Source organism: Pristiophorus japonicus, chromosome 2, assembly GCF_044704955.1.
Source record: "Pristiophorus japonicus isolate sPriJap1 chromosome 2, sPriJap1.hap1, whole genome shotgun sequence".
In the NCBI taxonomy this organism is placed as follows: Eukaryota; Metazoa; Chordata; class Chondrichthyes; family Pristiophoridae; genus Pristiophorus; species Pristiophorus japonicus.
This window is the reverse complement of record NC_091978.1, coordinates 280,197,444-280,203,548: the sequence shown is the minus strand read 5'-3', so window position 1 is coordinate 280,203,548 and position 6,105 is coordinate 280,197,444. Positions and strand designations below refer to the sequence as shown.

The following is a 6,105-nucleotide window of genomic DNA, read 5'->3' as shown; positions in this document are numbered from 1 at the left end:
CTTGATGCCATTGTGGGTCATAAACTCATTGAATTCCGAGCTGGTAAAACACGGTCCATTGTCGCTGACAAGGCCGTTGGGCAAGCCATAGGTGGCAAACATAACCCGGAGGCTTTCAATAGTGGCAGTGGATGTGCTGAATGACATGCTTACGCATTCAATCAATTTAGAGTAAGCGTCCACTACAACTAAAAACATCTTTCCGAGAAAGGGGCCAGCAAAATCTACGTGGATCCTGGACCACGGTTTGGAGGGCCATGACCACAGGCTCAATGGAGCCTCCCTTGGTGCATTGCTCAATTGTGAGCACATGTTGCACTGATGTACGCATGACTCTAAGTCCGAGTCAATGCCGGGCCACCAAACATGCAACCTGGCCATAGCCTTCATCATGGCTATGCCTGGGTGGGTATTGTGTAGGTCGCGTTTAAGCGTTTCTCTGCCTTTTTTTGGCAAAACCACACGATTACCCCGTAAGAGACAATCCGACTGCATGGACATTTCAACTTTGCATCTTGCATTTCCCCAGGAACGGCCGACCAGCTCCCACTGAGGACGCAACATTTTACAAGTGATAGCACAGGATCCTGGCTGGTCCAGGTCCTGATCTGGTGAGCAGTGACGGGTGTCCCCTCACTCTCAAAAGCATCCATGACCAGAAGCAAGTCTGCGGGCTGCGCCATTTCCATTCCAGTAGTGGGCAATGATAGACAACTGAGGGCATTGTTAAGTATGAGTAAAGAGTCTGACTGAGCTCAAAGTAAAGTGTGACCATAGTCTTTTATTGCAGGTCTCCAGAGTGCCTCTCCAGCCTGTGAGGCCTTCTTAAGTATAGGTGCTCCCAAGGGATTGTGGGATCCCTTTGGACTCCAGGGGATGAGCCCTCTGATGGCTACACAGCTTTACATATATAACAACACTCCCCCCCAAAGTCAATAGTGTAACTACTTACTAGGTCAGTAGATCTGGGGCCTTTCTTTCCCTGGTTGATCGTCTCGGTGCAAATGCTGGTTCAAATCACCCCAGAGTAATTCGACCTCCTGCAGGAGGGAGGCATTTTCCTCGTCTGAGAACCTCCTCGCTCTTTTGCACCCTCCAATGTGCTCCTCTCCCACCTCACTGCTCTCTGCAGCGTCAGTCTCCACAGAGAGTCTCCTCCTCTCCCTCCATTATAGGCCAAATTCAGACAAATATGTGGCTTGTAACAGCTTATTTTTGTTTCCCTATTTACTGTAGAGCTCTAAAGTCTCCCTCCTTCCCCCCAAAGCAGCCACAGCACACGCCTTCAGTCCCTCTGAGCTCCCACTCTCTCTGTCTCCTCTTCGGCGATGGTCATGGTGACCCTTGATCTCCAGAATCGCGGTAATCGAGTGTTGCCATGCCGTTGCTAAGGACGACGACGCTTTATCGCTCAGTGTAATGCCCAATTTCATAAATGGAGACTAGGTGCTTTGAGAATGGGCGAGAAGCCGGCGATATGAAAACCCATTTTTACCGCCCACGCCAGAAATAATGCCCATTTTTGAGCGATAAGCAGAAAAGTATAAAATCTAGCCCCTTATCTTTAGTGCCCCCGGATCCTTTGTTGCCCTGGTTTCTTGCAGACTTGTAGTCTCTGTAGGGAATTGTTTTTTCCCCTCCGGCCAATCAATCCAGGGGCTCCTTGGTTAGATTGTATCAATCCCTTTGTTTTGATGCATAATCAGGTCTAGCTCCTGACCGCAGAGATTGTTTTTATTTGGTGATGAGTCACCACCTTTCCCAGGCTGGTGCCTTTATCTGCCGCTCAGGCAGTCCCAAGAGTTTGTTTTAAACCATTTTAAGTTCGTGGCCTCTTCCTATGCCTTTTTGTGAAAGTGTGTAAACCTTACAAAATCAGTATTGTGAGTTCTCTGAAATCAGCAATGTTAGCGTTGTTCGTTTTGTGAAATCAGTAATGATAGTGCCATGTGTTCTCTGATTTCGGTAGTGTTGGTGCAGTTTTTCCCTGAAATCAGTAATGTTAGCACTCTGCGTTTTCTGAAATCAGTAATGTTAATGCTGTGCGTTCTCTAAAATTATTACTGTTCGCGCTTTGCGTTCTCTAAAGTCAGTAGTGTGAGTGCTGTGTAGTCTATGAAATCATTATTGTTAGAGCCGTGCGTTCTATGAAATAAGTATTGTGAGCACTTTGCATTCCCTGAAATCAGTAATGTGTACGCTGTGCATTCTCTGAAATCATTACTGTTAGCGCTGTGCGTTCTCAGAAATAAGCATTGTGAGTACTGTGCGTTATCTGGAATCAGTATTGTGAGCGCTGTTCATTCCCATCTGGCAGATTAGGAAAAGGGGACCTGGGTGTCATGGTTCATCAGTCGTTGAAAGTTGGCATGCAGGTGCAACAGGCAGTAAAGAAAGCAAATGGTATGTTGGCCTTCTTAGCTAGGGGATTTGAGTATAGGAGCAGGGAGGTTTTACTGCAGTTATATAGGGCCTTGGTGAGGCCTCACCTGGAATATTGTGTTCAGTTTTGGTCTCCTAATCTGAGGAAGGACGTTCTTGCTATTGAGGGAGTGCAGCGAAGGTTCACCAGACTGATTCCCGGGATGGCCGGACTGACACATGAGGAGAGACTGCATCAACTGGGCCTTTATACATTGGAGTTTAGAAGGATGAGAGGGGATCTCATAGAAACATACAAGATTCTGATGGGACGGGACAGGTAGGATGCGGGTAGATTGTTCCCGATGTTGGGGAAGTCCAGAACCAGGGGACACAGTCTTAGGTTAAGGGGTAGGCCATTTAGGACTGAGATGAGGAGAAACTTCTTCACTCAAAGTGTTGTTAGCCTGTGGAATTCCCTGCCGCAGAGAGTTGTTGATGCCAGTTCATTGGATATATTCAAGAGGGAGTTAGATATGGCCCTTACGGCTCAAGGGGTATGGAGAGAAAGCAGGAAAGGGGTACTGAGGGAATGATCAGCCTTGATCTTATCGAGTGGTGGTGCAGGCTTGAAGGGCCGAATGACCTACTCCTGCACCTATTTTCTATGTTTCTCTGTTTCTATCAGTAATGTTAGCGTTACCCATTCTGTGAAATCAGTAATGGTAATGCATAGCGTTCCCTGAAATCATTAATGATGGTGCTCTGTATTCTCTGAAATCAGTAATGTTAATACAGTGCATTCTCTGAACTCTGTAGTGTCAGTGCAATTTTTCCTAAAGTCTGCAATGTTACTGCTCTGAGCTCTCTGAAATCAGTAATGTGAGCACTGTGCGTTCCCTGAAATCAATACTGTTAGTGCAGTGCGTTCACTGAAATCAGTAATGTTAGCGCAGTGCTTTCTCTGAAATCAGTAATGTTAGCACTGTGACGTTCTCTGCAATCAGTAACGTTACTGCTGTGCATTCTCTGAAATGAGTAATGTTAGCGCTGTGTCTTCTCTGAAATCAGTAATGTTAGAGTTATGTCTTGAATAAAGAATCTGACCAGACACTGTAAGCTTAAAGTAATGTGTGACCGTAGTCCTTTATTACAGGTCTCCAGAGTATCTCTCCAGCCTGTGAGGCCTCCTTATGTACAGGTGCTCCCAAGGGATTGTGAGAGCCCTTAGGACTCCAGGGGATGAGCCCTCTCATGGTTAAACAAGGTATTTACAAGTTTACATATATAACAACACTCCCTAAACTCAATTGTGTAATTATTTACAATGTGAGTCGATCCGGGGCCTTCCTTTCCCTGGTTGATCGTCTTGGTGCAAATGCTGGTTTTGCTGAGTCATTTGTTGGGCCTTCGCTGGGCTGCTGCACAGCTGGCCTTGCAGGGCTGCTGGGTGTGGTGAGTCCTGCTGGGCTGCTGCAGGTGATGGGTTCTGCTTAGTGGTCAACCGCTGGGTCAGTTGCCACTTGTGTGTGTGTTAGAGGGTCGAAAAAGGCAGTCTATTGCAGGTTGCTCTGGATAATCTGAGTTTGGTTTGGTCCAAGTGTTTTCTGCAGGTGAGTCCATTTGAAAGTTTGACCCGAAACACCCTACTCCCGTCTTTGGCCACGACAGTGCCGGGAAGCCACTTGGGACCTTGTCCATAGTTCAACACAAATATAGGATCATTAATCTTGATTTCGAGTGACACATTTGCGCGATCATGATATGTATTCTGTTGAAGCCGCCTGCTCTCTACCTGTTCATGTAGATCAGGGTGGACTAACGAGAGCCTTGTCTTAAGTGTCCTTTTCATGAGCAGTTCAGCGGGGGGAACCCCAGTGAGTGAGTGGGGTCTTGTGCGGTAACTAAGCAGGACTCAGGATATGCGAGTCTGCAGTGAGCCTTCAGTTACCCCCTTCAAGCTCTGCTTGATTGTTTGCACTGCTTGCTCTGCCTGACCATTGGACGCTGGTTTTAACGGGGCAGATGTGACATGTTTGATCCCATTGCGGGTCATGAACTCTTTGAAATCGGCACTGGTGAAGCACAGCCCATTGTCACTCACAAGGACATCAGGCAGGCCGTGCGTGACAAACATGGCCCGCAGGCTTTCAATGATGGCAGCGGACGTGCTTGCCGACATTATCTCACATTCAATCCATTTGGAGTAGCATCTGCAACCATAAGTACCATTTTTCCCAAGAATGGGCCGGCATAGTTGACATGGACTATGGACATGGTTTGGAGGGCCAAGACCTGAAACTTAGTGGCGCTTCCCTGAGTGCATTGCTATACTGTGAACATGTGTTACATTTGTGCGCACAGGACTCTAAGTCTGCATCGATACCTGGCCACCACACATGGGATCTGGCTATCGCTTTCATCATTACAATGCCTGGGTGGGTACTGTAGAGGTCCCCAATGAAAGTGTCCCTGCCCTTTTTTGGCACCACTACCCAATTACCCCATAGGAGGTAGTCTGCCTGTATGGACATTTCATCTCTGCGCCGCTGGTACGGCTTTATTTCTTCCTGCATCTCTAACGGGGCACTAGACCAACTCCCGTGGAGCCCACAGTTTTTTTTACTAAGGACAGTAAGGGGTCCTGGCTCGTCCAGGTTCTAACCTGTTGGGCGGTAACAGGTGATTGCTCACTCTCGAATGCTTCCATTACCATAACTAAATCTGCGGGCTGTGCCATCTCCACCCCGATGGTGGGCACTGGTAGCCTACTGAGAGCATCGGCACAGTTTTCTGTGCCTGGCCTGTGGCGGATGGCGTAGTTGTATGCGGACAACATGAGGTGGGTGGGGTGGCTTGACCCATCCACCTCCACGGAGGTGTGTGGGGGACCTGACCCATCCACCTCCATGGCACGAACCTGGTATTGCAGTACTTCCAGGAACGGTGCAGTGGCTCTAGGCCTTTTGGCTAAGAGCATTGGCGCAGAGTGATCCTTGGCGTGTGCAAGGTGACCTCTGGCGTTTGTGATTTGACAAAGAATTGGAACGATTGGCAACGAATTAAAAAAAAAAAAAAACATGAGGTGGGTGGGGTGGCTTGACCCATCCACCTCCACGGAGGTGTGTGGGGGACCTGACCCATCCACCTCCATGGCACGAACCTGGTATTGCAGTACTTCCAGGAACGGTGCAGTGGCTCTAGGCCTTTTGGCTAAGAGCATTGGCGCAGAGTGATCCTTGGCGTGTGCTAGGTGACCTCTGGCGTTTGTGATTTGACAAAGAATTGGAACGATTGGCTACGAATTTCAGGAAAAAAAAAGAAAAAAAAAATGAGCACCCATCGCTTCTCGGCCTTTTGGCTAAGATCATGCGTAACTGACCTGACAGGGGAGTAGCCACCATGACCTCCGGGTGGTTCTCCCTGGATCAGGAAGGTATATGCTTGCTTTTTTGGAAACAGGAGGTGGGTGGGGTGGCTTGACCCATCCACCTCCACGGAGGTGTGTGGGGGACCTGACCCATCCACCTCCACGGAGGTGTGTGGGGGACCTGACCCATCCACCTCCATGGCACGAACCTGGTATTGCAGTACTTCCAGGAACGGTGCAGTGGCTCTAGGCCTTTTGGCTAAGAGCATTGGCGCAGAGTGATCCTTGAATGGGCCCAAGGTGACCTCTGGCGTTTGTGATTTGACAAAGAATTGGAACGATTGGCTACGAATTTCAAAAAAAAAACATGAGCA

The 6,105-nt window shown here is 48.4% G+C and overlaps 1 non-coding gene across 1 annotated transcript; it reads left to right on the top strand.

The window, feature by feature from the left end:
• Positions 1-5,702: 5,702 nt before the first annotated feature.
• Positions 5,703-5,900, top strand: LOC139252410 (U2 spliceosomal RNA). Its single transcript, XR_011591480.1, has one exon. It is a non-coding gene; the product is annotated as a U2 spliceosomal RNA (small nuclear RNA).
• Positions 5,901-6,105: the final 205 nt, after the last annotated feature.